The 18,869-nt window shown below is 41.2% G+C and overlaps 1 pseudogene; it reads right to left on the bottom strand.

Annotated features, from left to right (window-relative positions):
* Positions 1-4,099: 4,099 nt before the first annotated feature.
* Positions 4,100-17,354, bottom strand: LOC118010848 (annotated as a pseudogene).
* Between the last annotated feature and the right edge of the window lie 1,515 nt (positions 17,355-18,869).

The raw sequence follows: 18,869 nt of genomic DNA, 5'->3' as shown, positions 1-18,869 counted from the left end.
TCTTGATCAGAAAAAGGAAGGAAACAAGTTCCCCAAATTTTTGATGAATTATAAATCTCGGAAGCAGCCAAGTACTTTAAGCAGAAAGGATAGTTGGAACTATTTCCTAAAGGTTAAAACTTTATTTGAAGTCAGAACACAGGAGATTTCAAGATCTAACTTGGAAAAGCAAATTCTTCTATCCTTGATTCTTTGTAATTCTGGCACAGATGTACTCCATCCACATCTTAAAGATCTTTATGACAACAGAACTTGACTTTGTGTTACATTCCCAAAAGGCTATGTGTAAAGTGAATATTTATGCATTGAATTGTATCTCCCAGTGAATGTTATTTTGAGAATGTTTTACTTAGATAAAAGAAAATAGCACCAATACATAAAACAGCCAATGAGTATTCGTTGAGCTCCTATAACATGACCAGCACAAGAGGCAGAACTACTCAATAACTACAAATTTGTACTTGTCCTTCACCACCGCATTCCCCGGCTCTAAAATTTTTTACTATACATTTAACCATAGTCTGCTGTGCACATTCATTTTGAAAGTCTGGTAAAATAATAGTGAGATGAATGATTGTCAATTTATCTTTGCACATTTATTTAAGAAGCACACACAGGTCAATGTATACCAGTAGATTTCATTTCTATTTCTCTGAAAATGACTAAGCAGCATCACTGGCTCTGCTCCAACCAGGAATTCAGCGGAATTTATGCAATGAAAGACCCATAAGGAGGTATATTTCCAGCTAGAGCTGGAGGATTAATTGCATTTCTGTTATTCCTGTTTGTCAGTCTAATGGCAATGGTGTTAATACCTGTAAGTGTGAAAATCATAAACTACTCCTGTAATAGCCGTCAAAGTTTTGTTGACCAAATGGCTAAATGGAAAAAGAGGTTAACCGTCTCATTAGGAGAACTGAGGAGTGTTGATTGAGCCAGCAGGGAGCTCTGAAAATGATTTTCCTCTTCTTGGACTTGCCACCTGGTACCCTCGGGGGAGACAAAAGTGACATGTTAACCATGTATGTGGAAATTGTGTCCAAACTTATTGAACAAACAAGTGTGAAATGTACAACCCCGCAAGAGGAAGACCTAGGTAGGTTCGGTTAGCTACACAGCTGCTCCCCGGACCCCCGGGCAGGGGCTCAAAGCTCCATTTAAGAAAAACTGAGAGACCCCTTTAATCTTTCCTTTAATGGCTAAGCAAGCAAATCAGCCTATTTATACCTGTTCAGAGTACAAAGAAAAGCTCAAAGCTCTGTCTTAAAAACACTTTAGGAAATGGGCTGTGTCCAATTATAAAACAGTACTCTGGTTACTGCACAATGATTTCACAATAATTTAAATTGCATCTTCTTCCACACCCCCACCAACAACCCTTGGAAGCAAAGTATAAACCTTAGAACAAATTAATGAGTCTTTAGGGTCATGCAAGAAATAACATGGTTTTTTGTCTCAGCCACAAGACCTATTAGCAAATGAAGTGGCAGCCGCATGTTCAAGCTTCCTGGATTATTCCAGATCCCAGGCACAGTGAAGTAATTGTTCATGCAATATTCTATAGGAGTGTGTTTACTTGCCAAATTTTCATGAGAGATATCTTCAAGGAATGTTACTTTGAAAAAAGTTGGTACCGATACTCTACCTTGTAGGTAAGCATATATGAAATATCTATGATGTTGTTTTTTTCTTTCTGCCTCCAAAAATATTCCATGTTCATGCTTTTGGAAGGAAGAAATACATAGAAAACTAAAGCCAGGATTATCAAGTTTTACTTATTTTTTAATTGATTTTGTTCACTTCATAATATATCATAAATATTTTCCCATGTCAGTAAATCTTCCTCTAAAGTATGAGTAATGGAATGCTCTAATTTTAACAATCTTTATTTTTGAACTTTTGGGTTAGTTCCAAATTTACTATTATAAATTACAGTTTGAGGAAAATGCTTATATGTAAATCTGTCTGCATATGTTTCTTTGAGATACAATTTTTAAAGTGGTAGAGCTTGGTCAAAATACTTAAAGTATTTTTAAAGACTTTGATAAGTGGGGTCAAATTCAGACAGCCACTCTGATTTATGTGCAACACAAAATGAAAATAAATAATCTTATGGGCAAGAGCTGAACACAACATGACCACACACTTGCTTTGATAGAATTCTTCCCTGCAAGGGCCTTTGGTTGATCTTTCATGACCACCAGATGTCAGTGTAAAACAGAGCAAATTGAACTAGACCTAGATGGGGAAAAGGGGAATCCAGTCTTAGCCTCAGATATACTTGGTTACCTTGCATTTTCCTCAGGCTGCTAGGGAGATTGAGCTTTATCAGATAAATGAACAAACAAACAAATGAATATTATCGATTAGATCAAGCACAAGGACATCAGAGGACCAGATGCCTTTCAGTGACCCTCAGGTTAGGGGCTGATAATCTGTTTTGCCTTATATTTCCCTAAGATCACCTCACAGCAGAATCTTTTCCAGAAGTAGCCCTTGGTTTCCTGAGGAGCGGGCAAGCATTTCACGACAACACAAGTACTTGTTCCCTAGCTCACGATGAGACAGAGACTCCTGGGGTAGAGTGAAATGTTTAATGAGATGTCTCCAAGTTTTTCTTTCTGGTAGCTAAACAAGGAGTGTCACCAAGCAAGGAAGAGCCAGCTCTATGAGATGCCTCTCCATACTGACTTTGGACAGTCATCGTTGTGTCTTCTGACTTTAGTGAATGTCTCCTTGCTTCAGTTTCCTGTTTCTGAGGAAAGATGTTTCGCACCCTAACGTATTTGGAATTTCCAAAGAGGTGGTAAAGTTGTTTTCAAGACGCTTGGTACGTGCACAAAGCTTTGCTGTGACTAACAGAGTGATGCACCTACTTACACCAGCCAAATGTAGTTGGAGATTCTAGCTGACGTGCTGGTGCGGCTACCTGAGCAAAAGATACATGAAAGGGGGAAAAAACCCACAGGTGCCTCAGCCAGTGCCCACATTATGAAAAACTACATGAGGCTTTAATCTAAAATATGCTAAGGAAATTAAAGGGATTTATTACTGATACTGGTGCTTTTCTCACAAAAACATTAAAGATGTGAGGATAAGGATAGTGACATCTGTTGAGTAATCAACGCTTCATACAAGCAAAAAGAGGTGTTAAATAACAGGGGTAAAGGAAAGTCCTGAATCTATATTCAACTAATTAAATTGCACAAACTGGGACGTGTTAAGCCTGAGTATTTTAGATGACCAACTGGGCAATGGCATCTGGCAAAAGAGGTAGATGGACCTTCTCTTAGCCGACATTCACAGAAAGGCAGTGAGTGTCCTGTTAAAGGAAACTTCCACCTCACTAACCAGAACACCTGTGGAGGGTTTTGCTCAGAGCAGAGATGACAAACTGGACTCCATCTATGGGAGAAGGAAGAGAATCACAGAGTCCCAAAACCTTTTCCTTTCTGCAAGGAATGAAAGTTTCCCTGAAGAGAAAACGTGGGTAACAATGTGATAGTTCTTTTCAAATACTGAACGATTGTCCTATAAGAAAGGCCATGCAGTTTATCCCATGGCTCATATTCACAGAGCCAGCATTGATGAGTGGAAGTCACGGGGGGACAGATTTGGAGACAAAGTCAGGGCTACCTACCGGGAGCTAGAGGAGAGACGTGGAGCAGATTTTTCCTCACTAACCTCAGAAGGAACCAACCCCACTGACACCTTGATCTTGGACTCCTAGCCTCCAGAAATGTGAGACAATACATTTCTTTTAAGACACTCAGTTTGTGGTACTTTATTATGGCAGCCCTAGAAAATCAATATAAAGTATCTAAAATCCCTGTACCTCTAAACTTATTGTTACATGAGAAAAAATAAGTACCTGTTTATTTAAACTAAACCACCAGTTGAATTTTCTATTTCTTATAGTGGAATGCAATCTTAGCTAAGAGATCCAGAAAGGGAAGAAAATTAAGTCATTTGTGTGGGGGGGGTAACAACTGGGATAAGAGAGTTGGGTCATGAATTTCAAAGATGCCAAAGACCTCCTTTTTTAAATAGGAGATTCGTATTTTATTTCTCCAGCGACATAATTGCAGTTGAATATGAATTAAAGACCTGCTTACACACCAAAGCCAGGTCCTTTGGGTAGTTTGGTCAAATAGGTAGAACCCCCAGCTGGCTCAAAGAGAAGCATCTACTCCTTGGCTCCAGTTTTGGAATTCTGCCAGCCTTGAGATCAACAATTTCTTCAGTACTCTGAGGTGTCAGATCTCCATGGTAGTTGCTATTTCTTTGAGCCATGGGTACACTTACCCAGACCCCTAAATATTTTACCTCTGTAAGAGTAAAAAGTTTGTCAGGTATAATACCCCCAACCTTTTTTCTAAGCTTTCTCAGAATGGTCTCCTGTATGGATGGTATCAGAGCTTTGAAGCATGCAAAGTATAGTAGGAGAACTGAATTTGATACTTTCCAACTGGCTTTCCATTATACATTGTATAAAAAGTTGCCACTTCATATACTCCCACCAGAGATACTGTAGAACTTCATCCTTGTTCATGGCCAAGATAGGTAGCCATCCATTCTGTCTTTGGGCTAAATAGAAGCACAGCTGCTATTTTGTGCCCATCTGGATAGTTTGGGTTTTTTGTTTGTTTGTTTGCTTTGGTTTTTTGTTTGTTTGTTTGTTTGTTTTTTACAACTGCTTCTATCCTCTAAGCTATTTCTGGTGTGAAATCAAATGGATCCTTAGGTAACCCATGATGAGGATCTGGGAGATAACATGGAAAGACTGAGGCCACAAAGAAAAACCAGGAGGGAGCAGACTTGAATGACACCAAAGAAGGTGATAAAATCTGAGTGTAGGAAATTCCAGAAAGGGAAGGATTTTGCTTGAAGGATGAAACATAATGGTCTAGAAGGATAATAATAGTCTGATAATTGATAGAATTCCAACACCATCTCCAAGCTTCATGGTAGATGAAGGATGAGAAATCAAGTTCGTTCAGCTCAAGAAAGCTACAAGTGAAACAGTGACTTTGAACTGGGGTGATGGATGATACATACACCTTAAAATGTTGGTTATCACATGGATTATTCAAATAATTAATGCCCAATAAAATTTAGGAGCCTAAATTATCTGAGTGAGTCTCAGATTTGGGAGGGATTTTATAGGTATTTAGTTCAATCTCACACCAGAGTAAGGGTGCTTGTCCTTGAGTTTTCATCTCAAGTGGAAGGCATAACCCCAGCCTTAGAGTTTCCCTTGGTTATGTGACTGTATGTGAGAGAATGGAGTGAGGAAAAGAATGGTTAATGACGTACTGTTCTGAATGTGCTGATTCAGCAGATTATTTTTAAACACACCCAATTTAAATTCTCATTTTTTTTCCTTCAGATTCCAGAACAAAGGGTCCTCTCCAAAGAAAAAGCTCTTGTGACTATAAATATACACTGACAAACTGCATACCGAATGTCTCAGAAAATAAGGTAGAATATCACAATTTGCTAGCATTCCACAATTTGCAAAGGATAGTAATAAATATATGTTTATTATACATCATTTTACTCCTTAATTTCTTGATATACTACCATAGTCCTTCAGAAGGAAAAGGATGAAAAAAGTTAGACTTCCAAAGTGAATATATATTCTGCTCCCTGGTCTTTCAGAAATCTACCAGACCTGAGCTACAACAGGATGAATATTCTCTTTGCACTGGGGACAACTATTGACTTACAACTAAATCTGACCAAACAAAGTACATTACTGTTTTTCCCTTCTCCCTCTTCTGTTAGAAACAAGGAAAAAAAAAAAAAACAGGGGTGCTTGGGTGGCTCAATCAGTTAAGCTTCCGACTCTTGGTTTAGGCTCAGGTCGTGATCTCAGGGTGGTGAGATTGAGCCCTTCTTAGGCTCTGGCTCAGCCCAGAGTCTGCTTGTCTCTCGTCCTTCCCCACTACTCCTCCCCCGGCTGGCTCACTCACACGCGCTCTCTCTCTCTTTCTCCCCCTCCCCCGCTATATAATATTTATTTATTTATAAATAAATAAATAAAATCTTAAAAAAAAAAGAAAAAAGAAACTACAACAACAACCAAAAAAAAAAAAAAAGTAAAAGCAAAATGATCTGAAAAGTGCTCACTGCTGGGAGAAGAAGCCGCTCTGGATTTGGCAATTTGTCATCCTGACATTTACTGCCTGATGAACACTAGCTTGCTAGATTTTGCAGAGCTAGGCTAAGTGTGACAGACCTCTCTAGATATTAGTTGGAGAGCTCATTAGCATAGGTATTCATTTGGATTTGGTTTTTTGAAGAATGAAAGATAAGGTACTGATTAAGTGCATCTAAATGATGTGCTGAGGAAGCACACCCAGGGGTGCAAACGCCTTACTCTTGATTGAACAAGACCTGGACACCAGGAAGGACTCCCAGAAATATGTAAGTTTGAGCCGCCCTCCTTGACTCTTGAAGTATTGAGGGTTAATGTGATAAGACAAATAGCTCTGTTCATAGATAGTATTCAGTCTCTGCAAAAGGTACATTTTATGTTTCTGGGATCAAAAAAAGTATCCCAGAAGTGATATTTTTCAGAAATATATGGTTCTCAAATGAAGTAAAGTAGCTGCGATATACAAAATCATACAATTTTCTTTACTTTTCTATACCTGAACGTGGCTTACCAGCCCCAATTTTCATTGCAAACAGAAATACTTAATGGTATCATTTCAAGAAAACCTGATTCTTGTGGTTTACTCTTCAGGTTCTTTTGGCTCATTTCTCTTCAGCTCAGGGATTACTCCCTCCCTTACTCCTAAGTGGCATCTGGATTTGGGTGAAGCTTGTGTTGCATCCCAGAACAAGTTGGTGGGTAGGTGGGGTGCCTTGAGTCTGTGTGCTCTCGTCTAATATTAAAGAAAAACTTATTCTGACACTTTTTAAAATGTTAAGGGAGATTTTATTGGCCTATTTTAGGGAAGAGAGATAGGGCTCAAGTCCAAATACAGAAGGACAAGTGGGAATTTATAGCCAAGGAGCAGAGTAAGGGGAAAAATCACCAAGAGGACACATCATGGATGGGGGATACTTACTAAACTGACCCAACAGGATTCTTGCTAAAAGGAGGCCAACGATGCATAAATCAAAGTGCGGGAATCAGGAGCTTGATCAGATGTCATGGGTGGGGGCTAACTCAGCAGGATTCTTTGTGAACACTGAACTGGGCAGGACCACGGTGGAAGTGAGGTTGGAAAGAGGGTTCAGAGGAGCCTGACCAAAATTGGGTCATCAAGAGCCTCTGCCAGTCCTTGCCAGCCTCCACTGAGGCACAGCTCATCCTGCTGGTCTTATGCCTCAGTCACTTCCCTCCTAGCATCTGCTGCTGAGGCCCTCAACCCACGGCACCCTCTGCTTCTCAGTCCATTCATTCTTTCTAAGCCCACTGCTGAAGTCTTTCTGCATGCTCCCAGGGGCTCAGAAACTAATCTGCATTCCTACATGATACTGGGGTGCTCAGAACTCTGGGGATGCTTTTGGTGTCATCCACATAGACATCCCCCATAAACTGCTGTTATTCTAACCTGGAAAAGTTTGGGGACTTCTCATCAAGATTCCCATTCTCTTTGGCTGCTTTTTGAAAAGCCAGGAGTTGTCCCTTTCATTCAAAAACCCCCATCATTTACCAAGGGTTTCCACTAGTGTGGACTAATAAGGAAGGAAGGAACTGTTCTAAACCTGCCAAACTTTACCTCAAATTTGAAGAGAAGAACTGGAAAAGCCCACAATATAATTGGAATTGAGAGACAAAAAAAATGAGAAAATAAGAGCAAATATTTCTTCCTTTATGGAATGTTTTTCAATTGGCAAATTACCATCTAGGATTAACAGACATCCCACATATAAAGGGTAGTTCTGAATTAAATTCTGCTAACATTTTTTTTTACATGTATGGAGTATAATGTTACTGGATTCTAAACCAGGAAATAATTTTCTCCGCCCCACATTCTGTCTGTATAATTTCAGTATATCACTGTCTGTAAGAACAGGCAGAAATCTGAAGTAGAAAGAGTACTTGTCAAGATGTCAGGAGGTCTGGGATCTGTCTCAGTTCTGTCACTAACAAGCTGGGTGATCTTGGGTAAATTATTGTGCCCCTCTCAACCTTGGTTACTACATCTGCCAAATGATAGAGATCTGAATATGTAAGCTTCTTTTTTGTTGTGATATTTGATGACTCTGTTACTGGAAGCTGGGCTCCCAGCTGGAGGCCAAGAACACAGGACACGTCTGTGCATGTTCAGCAGACTATTGTGGCAGCCAGCCCACTGGCCATCGCAGGAAGACCCAGATGCTTCTTGGAAGAACTCATTGCGAAGGAAGACGAAGCGAGGCTCCAGAAGCCTGACTGACAGCAAAGTCTCGGTTGACAGAAAAGTGGTTATTTTGAATGTGTGACAGTATTTATCATTCTTGTCCATGTCTAAGTTCAATGAAGAACTAACTCATTAATTAATAACAAATTAAGAAAAACTGAAAGACGGGGTTCGCTTAAAAAAAACTCTAAAAAATATGGAGTCAAAACATAGTGTTTAGTGACCTTCTAACGAACTGTCACCAAAAGAAAGTGGGCATTTGCAACATGCCAGAGCCAAAGCAGAATCCTGGCCCCTAAGAGCCTCCAGTGTTGTTGCACTGGGCTTGGAGGAAGCACAGCTGCACGCAGAGAGGGCAGGATGCCCACAGAGCAACAGGTGCATCACGCGGGACACCCTGGCAATGCCCAGGAATTGGTCCCCAGCACTTGGTGGTTCCTGGCAGGAGCACAGTAGTTCCAGAGGATTGCCATTAACCTCTGATAGACTTTTCAGAGGCCAGAGGGCCTGAGTGAGCACAAACCTAGCACACAAATACTGCTTTCGACTGCACAACGTGCATGTGCCCTTCTTCCAGTAACAGAATCAAATTTTTCTTCAGGAAACCACCCCTCCCTCCCTCTCAGTCTTAGTAGTTTGAATACAATTGATCCATTTCCCTGCTCCAGGGGGTGAACTTGAGTCCCAGAAAAGGCTAATTGATAGATTCCATCCTTTTGGCTGTGGTGATTATATTATGGACTGGCACATAACCAAAGTCAGGCCATCAAATGAAAGTATAGGACTTTTACAGAATTTTTGGAAAAGAGACATTCTGGGATTGCAAATGGCAGGAAAACGGAAGCCTAGAACTTCCAGAGACTGATACATGGCAAAAAGCCTGCCTGAGAAAGAAACAAAAGGCAAGGGTTGTGAAGAATAATGCAAAACTTGGAGATAAGGCAAAATGTTAGGTAATACGTCCTTTCAGGGATGAAGGCCTCCCAAAGACGATCTAGGGAACTGAATTTAGTTTGACTCACTCTTTTTAATTGATTAAAGATCCAGAAGTAGTGAGTCCCATGTTAACCTGCAGATATTTGTCTGGTAGAGATGCAAATGATGTCTGTCCAGTGGAACAGATCATCCTAAACATTTCAGTTTATTGCCTTGTTGGATATTAACCAGTTTATGTGTCCCTCCAGCAATCTTATTTTAGCATGCCTCTACTGAGTTGCCTATAAATGCCTAGCTTCTCAAATGATGGTTGGACCAGTTTTAATATTGTTATTGTTCTCTCACTAATTAACGAGTTAAATAAAGTCTTTGACACATGGTTTATTTTATATTCACCTAAGAGTCATTTTTAAAGAGTACTTTTTTAAAAATTATACTTCAACACAAGAGATGAAGAAAAAAAAAGAAATAGAGAACAAGTCCTGTCTACTTTATTTCAATACCCAGATCCTGCTACTCCTACTTGTGGACTACACCATCCTTTGAGTTGATATAGTCTATATTCTGCAAGCCAACATGAGCTGGGTTTTTATCTTCTTATCCAAGATTCTGACCTCAGTTCCAAAGTTTTTCCCCACACCACCAAGCAATTCTCCCACCAGCTGCATGTCTAGGAATTCAACTCAATTCTGACACTATCTACCCGGAGATAGCATCAGACGCTACAGTTGAAGGATTCAGTCCCACAAGACTGCCCCCCACCCCCCCGGAGGCTAATCACAAGCCTAGGTTGTTTACCTGGGCCTCTGATGCACCCCTATAGGTTCCAATGTCCCCCTCCTAGCGTTTGATTAATTTGTAAGATCGGCTCACAGAACCCAGGAAACATTTTATTTTTACTAGATCCCTGGTTTATTATAAAAGGATATAACTCAGGAACAGTCAGATGGAAGAGATGCACAGGGCAAGGTGTAGGGAAGGGGGTGCAGGGCTCCCATGCCCTCTCCAAGTGAGACACCCTCTTCAAATCTCTTTGCTGTCTGAACTCTGTTCTTTTGGCGTTTATGGAAGCTTCATTACAGACGTATAATTGACATAACTCACTGCCCACTGGTGATTGTTTCAACCTGTTGCCCCTCTCCCCTCCCTGGAGGTGGGGGGGGTGCTGAAAGTTCCAAATGTCTAATCTCTGGGTTGGTTCTCCTGACAACCAGCCCCCATCCTCAAGTCCTTCCCAAAAATCAACTCACTAACATAACAAAGATACCTTGATGGCTGTCATCACTTAGGAATGAGGATGAAGACCAAATATATATTTCTTGTAATAAACCACAATATCATAGTAGCCATAACAGTGGTGATAAATACTGGTGAGCTCTACAGCCAGAAAAAAAATGTAGTTTGATACCCATTTGAATATACAGCCTGGTGAGATCTGAGAAATATAAGATTACATGTTAAAAGAGAAATTTGTAGTCTTAATTTTAGCTGAGGTCCCCAAAACAGTAACTACTTTCTGCTACCTCCACAGTGTGCCACCATTAAGGCTACAAAGGCAATTCTGAAAACCAGTTTTGTGACCCTTAACTGATCATTAGCATTAGCTTATAAGAAGAAAAAGGTTGGAGAGGCTGAGAAAAGTATGGGTATTGGAAGACTGTACTATGGGGGATATTGTCACTGTGCTGTGAGCTCCCATCTCATGGGGCATACGGAAAATCTGCCTTCTCCAGACCTCAAGTGAGGAACCACTCAGAGAATGAGGTGTGTGGGCAGCTATCTGAATACAGCGGAGAATGTAAGGAGCTTGAGACTGCAGCTAGTTACTGCTGTGATAGAGAAGTAAAAGTATAGTGGCTGCATTGGGTTTGGCAGGTGTTCCCAGAGTTTGTTGGGGTGAAAAAGGCATGAATATTTCCTGTAGATTAGATGTGGATCATGCACAAGAAAGCTGGTTTCTTAGAAGTTTTCTTAGATCTTGTCTAAGAAGACCATACAAAGGTCCAAGGGCATCTCAGCAGAAAGAATCTAGAAGGGTCTCACTAGGTCCCTAGGTGGTAAAGGAAGGAGTCATAGCAATTAAATGAAACAGTTGCCCTCCCTTTTGCCAAAGGGACTTCAGGCAAGAAATCATAGTAATTTTTTTTTTTTTAAGATTTTATATATTTGACAGAGAGAGAGATAGCAAGAGCAGGAACACAAGCAGGGGGAGTGGGAGAGGGAGAAGCAGGCTTCCCGCCGAGCAGGGAGCCCAACGCAGGATTCGATCCCAGGACCCTGGGATCATGACCTGAGCCGAAGGCAGACGCCTAACGACTGAGCCACCCAGGTGCCCCGAAATCATAGTAATTCTATAGTTCTTCGCTTGGTCTGGACATATTAAACTTGAACTGAGACTGCATTTTGGGACAAAAGAGTAACCAGAAAATTCATGGGCCTTGGTTTAAGTTTCATTTCAGTGGATGGGAAAGAGCTATAAAAAAAACTTCGAAGCAGACTTGAAAGATTTGCACAGAAGGTAAATTAGGCTGTTTTCTCATGACATTCCATGAGTCCTGCTTGGTTAACATAACCTTTATGAACCTATGAAGTCTTTACATTGCCTTGATTATTACATGAAGTAAAACCTTTTTTTAATTTAAAAATATGTTGTTAGGTTGATGGTGAGCTTTAGAATGAGAGAAATATGGTAATACAGCAAAAACACTGCTGCCCGTTAGCACTCCTTTCCCACCACCACATCAGAAACTGCATAGATCATATTTTATAATGAAATCTGACAGCCTGAATTAAGGAGCAGTGGCCTTTCAACTTCTATTTGGGCAATACCACATTTCTGAAATCCCAAGAACTGTACTATCAGGTACCCATCATCAGAAGAGGTGACAAGGTTGTGATCAGCCAAGCTGTCCAACAGAAAGGGCTAGAAAGCCTAGCACTTCGCTAGGCTCCATCTTGATTTTGGCAGCATCACCTTCAGAGAACCCAAATGTCAGCCACCGCCTGGTGTCTCCAGGCTCAGGGAACAGGGCAGGACAGGAGAGCAGAGACTGCCTGGGCTCTAGAGAAGTTTTCATGCCAGAGAAGGGAGTGACAGTGACAGATGGCCAGAAAGCTACCTGAACAGAACAGAACCAATCAGTTTTATCAGATGTTGAAAACATCAAATGATTAGATTTTATTTCACAGCTATTTAGACTCCTGAGGAAACTCTTTCTGGGTGAGGTAAACAGTGATAGCAAAGCAAGCTGTTTTATCTCCTCTTACCTACAGTCTGTCCCCACCCTCAGGCTGAGAACTCTCTTTCTCTTCCCTCCTGGATGGTGAGTCTGTGAGAAACTGACGAGCTATAGGTCAAAGTTGTGCAGTTGGTTCTCTGAAAACCAAGAGAAAGAGGCCAGTAGAGGTCCAAGGGACCAATCCTGCTTACTCCCAGGTTGCTACTATAACCAAAAGTCAGAAATGTCCCCTTAAAGTTGGAAAATGTCACAAACATCTCCAAGACACAGTTATTTGGGAATGAACTACTGAGCCTCCAAACTAGAGAGCCAGTTTCAAGCTGGTAGTCAGGCAGTCAAGAAATCTTGTGCCTCCTTGTCTCAGGCACGGCCACAGACACTGACCCAGGCCACAGGGAAACTTCCAGGTATGAGGGAAGATGGTGTCATCCTTTCTCCTACCATAAGAAAATGGTCCCCAGACTCCCCGGCATCATCACTTCCCTGAGCACCTGCTTGTCCCAGGAAGCCTGGGCCAGGACATGTCCAGTGTCTATTGCCTCTCAGTCCCAGACCACATTTTTCTTCAGTCACATCCACTGGCAAAGAACAGCTTCTTTCTTTCCATCTGCCCACCTCTGACTGGACTGCTCTCCTCTGCCATTAAGTCTTGGTCAGAAACCTCCCTTCTACCCTTACAAATATCTGTAACTTAGAATTCGGGCTGAAAGGATTCGGTCTTAGTCCTTTTTCTGCCACAATACCCCTGGTCTCCTTTTGCAAACTTGCCAATCCCCTGCCCAGAAAACCTCTATATATTGACAAAGGTTCCCAGCCTGATTAAACTTTAATCAGGCTCTAGGATCTTCCTAAGCCCATAGGTACACTTCCTTGTAAAACCAGTTTCAGCAAGAACCCTGCTAATTCCATTCTACCAGAACTCTCCACCCTGGATATCTCATCAGGTTCCTCATCCTCCAACATCCTCAGGTGATGTCTGATCCCCCCTGGCCTGCGTTTAGCAAGAGTCCCACCCTGTCTGTTTACCAGAAATCCTCTTTTGCCCTTGATGTTTCCACTTAGTGATTTTGCATGAACTGACCCCCACCACGCTGCTCCTTGGCTATCAATTCTCACTGGCCCCTGCTGTGGTCAGGTTTAGCATGATCTCTCTCTTCCACTGTAAAAATCCATTACAGTGGTCTCTACACCTATTGCAATGGTCCTGAATTGCAAGTGTCATTGAATTTTTTTCTTTAATAATATCAATAACTTCTTTTTTTAAATTTTTAAATTTTATTTTATTACATTAATCACCATACATTACCTCATTAGTTTTTGATGTAGTGTTCCATGATTCATTGTTTGCTTATAACACCCAGTGCCCCATGCAGTACGTGCCCTCCTTAATACCCATCACTGGGCTAACCCATCCCCCACACCCTCCCCTCTAAAACCCTCAGTTTTTTCTCAGAGTCCACAGTCTCTCATGGTTCATCTCCCCCTCCGATTTCCCCCCTTCATTTTTCCCTTCCTACTATCTTCTTCTTTTTTTTTTAACATATAATGTATTATTTGTTTCAGAGGTACAGATCTGTGATTCAACAGTCTTACACAATTCACAGCACTCACCATAGCACATACCCTCCCCCATGTCCATCACTCAGCCACCCCATCCCTCCCACCCCCCCCACCACTCCAGCAACCCTCAGTTTGTTTCCTGAGATTAAGAGTCTCTTATCTTTAATAATATCAGTAACTTCTGTGGCAGCAGGGTTAGTACTCTGTTGTAAACTGGTGTGGATTTTGTTTCCCCAGTAGAGCATGTTTTCTAGTAACCATTCTATCATCATATCTTTGGGGAAGGGTGGGAATAGCAATATTCCACTGTGAAAATGAATAGAAATAGGCACAGGGATGTAAGGGAAGTACGAGAAAACCCAAAGACTGGGGCTCCAGTCCAGGGGTATGTAAGACCAATGCACAGAATGGAAGTGGGAGTCAGCCTCTTGTGCTTTGTAGTGGTCCTAGAACACCTCAGGCAGAAAACCAGGTAGTTGGAGTATATAATTTAATAAGAAATGTGAGGGCTAACGGATTCTGTACCCTGTTCTATTGGAAATTCTGGAGAAGACCAAACTCTAGCGTGGCCCTGTGGTAACAGTAACATGATGCCAACAGAGCAGAATAAAAACGTTAGCACAGAGTCCTTAAAGAGATACAGAAATGGTCTAAGCCAGCACACTAGGTCTTAGCATCTCATGTAATAGAGGGGACTGAGATGAACCTCAGTAGCCCAGAGGCACCATAAAGCCTCAAAGACATTGTTGAATGAAGGATGGCTCTTCCCCACCGCCAACCCCTCACCCAAGAAACCAATCACAGGAGCTTTCTAATGTGGCTTCCCTCCACGTCAAATTTATCCATCCGCCAAAATGGCCATGTGTAGTAGAAGGTTGATAAGCCATGTAAGACTAACTCCTTTTAATCCTTCCAACGGGAGACAAGGCAGTCGGTCTTCCTGGCTGCGGTTATCATGATATTAATCCAGTGTGGCTCTTTTTCTGTACCTCATCCGGGAGGAGACTGAGGAAGGGACTGTGTAGGAAGATCGGCAGACATCTGTGATTTTGTGAACAGGAGCACATCAGCTTTTAAGGCTCCTGATAAGGTTTAGGCACATCCATCTAAGTGTTAGCTCTCATTCCTTCTGATCCAAAATAGAAAATAAGGAAACTCTATCTTCTTTGCACACTTGAATGGTAGAGCAAGAAAATCTGCGACTTCATTTTATGTTTGCCAGGAAAAATAAATTGAGCTCCACTTAACCAAAAATCTTGCCACAACTAGATAGTCCTTTATTTTTTTATTGGTTTGTTTTCCTTGTCAGAGAATGGTCATTGGGATGGTCATTAACTGAGATGGGAAATACAGGAGAAATAGCAGAGGTAGGAGAGGGAAGGATTGTGAGTTGTGTTGAAACGGAGGTTCATTCTTGTCACAGTTTTATGTCTGAAGTGCACATAAGAGGTCAGAGCTAGAAAAGCAGATTAGTAAAACTATCTGCATAGAGATCATTGTTGAAGCTATGAAACTGAATGAAATTGGTCTCAAAGAAAGGATAAAAAGAATAACTTTGTGAGGCACTTTTGTTTCAGGGTGAATGGCAAAAGATGAGTAGGAGTGAGGTAAAGCCCACAAGAGCCATGGAAACCAACGGTGAAGGGAGTTCTAAGAAGACCACACTGACTGTTCTCAGAGTTCACTTCCTATCTTCATAGGGACAGAGAAGATGGAATTAGGTCACCTGCTAAGATTGAGGGACGGAGGACTGCTCTTGGTGGGGGGAAGCTTAAAAAAGAATCGTAGACGAATGAAAGTATTGTTGGACAGTGGAGAAGATGCAGCTGAAATCATAGCTTCAAGCTCTAACACATCAAATGGGACTAATTTCTGTTGACTCCCCTACAAGCCACCAGGAAAATGTCTTTATTAAGAGAGCTAAGTTTATGGGGCGCCTGGGTGGCTCAGTCGTTAAGCGTCTGCCTTCGGCTCAGGTCATGATCCCAGGGTCCTGGATCCAGTCCCGCATCCAGCTCCCCGCTCAGCGGGAAGCCTGCTTCTCCCTCTGCCCCTCGCCCTGCTCATGCTCTCTCTCTCTTTCTATCAAATAAATAAATAAAGCCTTAAAAAAAAGAGAGAGCTAAGTTTTTTACACTTCAGGAAGAGAGAAGAGCACCTTGATAGAATCTTAGCAGCATGTTGGCAGAGGGAAGTCAGGGGAGGATATTGATAGGATTTAGAACCTGGCTGGGTGATTTTTAGTCAGGTTGGGATTATACAGAATTATGACATAATAGATTGGGAATGATGTACCCAGTGAGGCAAGGGCCTTGAAGCAAATTTTTATGGTCAACCTGTCAGTCTTATTTCTCAGGAGCAAGTATTTCCTGGAACAAGGAGCTATTAGATATTCTGTGCTTGTTCTCAATCATTAACCATAAGGACAGGAAAGTACACCCAGTTATTGTTTAGCATAGGAACAGGAAATTGTTTTGGTTTCAGTTCTCATTTTATCATCTTCTTGGGAGATAGCAAAAAAGGAGCAGGAGTAAAAGGAAAAGCGTGCGATTACTCAGAATTAAGAACTGACAAGTTGTGTAATGTAAACCTGTTAGAGAGAACACAGCTGAAATAGCAGAGCATTGAGTAGGAAGGTAGGTCAAGACTGGAAAGAGTCCAAAGTCTGGTAGAAGGAAAAGAGCAGAGGTTGAAGTAACAAATATTAGAGTCAATGAGAGTAAGAATTTGAAAATGTCCCATGATAGCAGGGTGAGTTAAGAAAGGATAACAGCATATTTTTAAACATGAGGGGTGGGAGTGCCTGGGTGGCTCAGTTGGTTAAGAGGCCAACTCTCGGTTTTGGTTCAGGTCATGATCTCAGGGTCCTGAGATCAAGCCCTGCATCAGGCTCTGCACTGCACGGAGTCGGCTTGAAATTCTCTCTTTCTCCCTCTCCTATTCCCCCTCTCCCTGCTTGTGCACTCTTTCTCAAATAAATAAATAAATCTTTTAAAAAAAAAGAAAGAAAGAAATATGAGGGGTGAAAAAAGGATTTCTAACACTGCTACTAATTACGGGTAATAGGTTCCCCTAATTATACCAATATTTATAGAGTAACCTAGGATAAATGATTCTCTTTTCCTTTTCACCAATTTTCTGATTGGTAAATTCATTCTTGGGCTTTAAAACTAGTTCAAATCTCATCTCTGTGAAGCTGTTCTGCCTGTCCCAGGTATCTCCCCTGAAAAATCTCACCGCACTCTGTCCAGACCTCCATAGCGAATCCCATCACAATACAGTAAGCATATTGTTCACATGTACAAGGGAACTGAAAACTACGTTGCTTTTTAAAACTAAAACCAACTCTGAAACAAATAATACATTATATGTTAAAAAAAAAAGAAGATAGCAGGAGGGGAAGAATGAAGGGGGGGAAATTGGAGGGGGAGACGAACCATGAGAGACAATGGACTCTGAAAAACAAACTGAGGGTTCTAGAAGGAAGGGGGGTGGGAGGATGGGTTAGCCTGGTGATGGATATTAAAGAGGGCACGTTCTGCATGGAGCACTGGGTGTTATATGCAAGCAATGAATCATGGAATACTGCATCAAAAACTAATGATGTAATGTATGGTGATCAACATAACATAATAAAAAAACAAAAAACTGATTGCAGACACTTCTGTCCCTGAGGGACTGGCAAAATTTCTCTATAGAGTCTTCTTTTTAACAAAAGAGATTCACAGTCCACTGTGGCTGTGACCTCTAGAGTATGATTTGGAATGGTCCAGTGAAACTAAGAGAGAATAAAATCACTTTCTATGTAAAATGGGCAGGAGTTGGGGGGATTGGAAGGAGATCAATGGGGGAAATGCAAGGAGACTATTGAGAGAGCAAAGGACCAACACACACAAGGGCCAGTGGAGTGAAATCAGTCAGCTGTCAGTAATGAAGTTGGCCTAAGAGAGTCTAAAAAAAGAGTAGGGTAACATTCACATTTAATTACTTTCTATGTGGTTCCTTGTCACTATATGACCCCAAATCTTTAATAGAGTACACTAATGCATGAATGCCTATGTTTTGCAAGAAATCACGGAAAGGGTGCTGAACTCCACATCTGAATCTGTTCAGGGCATAGAAAACAGAACAGCCATGGAAGGTGAGGTGCAAGGAATATTAAGTCATTGAAGTTATCAGGAAATTGGAGTGAAAAGACCATGAGAATGTAAGCCCATGGAATCTAAAACAACAATGAAATCTTGCCAAGGGTGATGTGTTTCTCCTGTGATGTGCAATAAGTATTTGGACGACTTTCCTTAAATATCTAAGGGTGGGGGATCCCAGCTGCCATCTCAGATATATGCATGACTATATATACATCCCACTTACCATATAGCATACGCTGACATATGTATGACATATAGTAAGTGGTCAGTAAGTATTTGTTAAATAAATAGATAAAAAATACATGGATAAAAAACAGTTCTATTTTATTAGGGCTAGAAGATTAGATAGTTTCTTGCTGTTGTGAGAAATTCTCAAAAAGCAGGAGATCATGTCTTACATTTCATGTTCAAAGCCCTATAATAGAAAAGGGACTCATATATCTACATGTCATGTTCTACTTTTGAAAAGTATGAATAAAAAAAAAGACAAGTATGACCAACAAAACTGGGAAGGCAGCACTGCAATTGCTGAGAGAGGTTAAAGCGCAAAGGGAAATGAAATCCTTACTAAAGAATATAGGACAATGCAGAGATTATAGGAAAGAAATAATGACCAAGTTGACAGG

The sequence above is a fragment of the Mirounga leonina genome, unplaced genomic scaffold, assembly GCF_011800145.1.
Source record: "Mirounga leonina isolate KUSES-001 unplaced genomic scaffold, KU_Mleo_1.0 Mir_129, whole genome shotgun sequence".
Lineage (NCBI taxonomy): Eukaryota > Metazoa > Chordata > Mammalia > Carnivora > Phocidae > Mirounga > Mirounga leonina.
The sequence above is the reverse complement of the archived record's forward strand: the minus strand, read 5'-3'. Positions and strand labels throughout refer to the sequence as shown.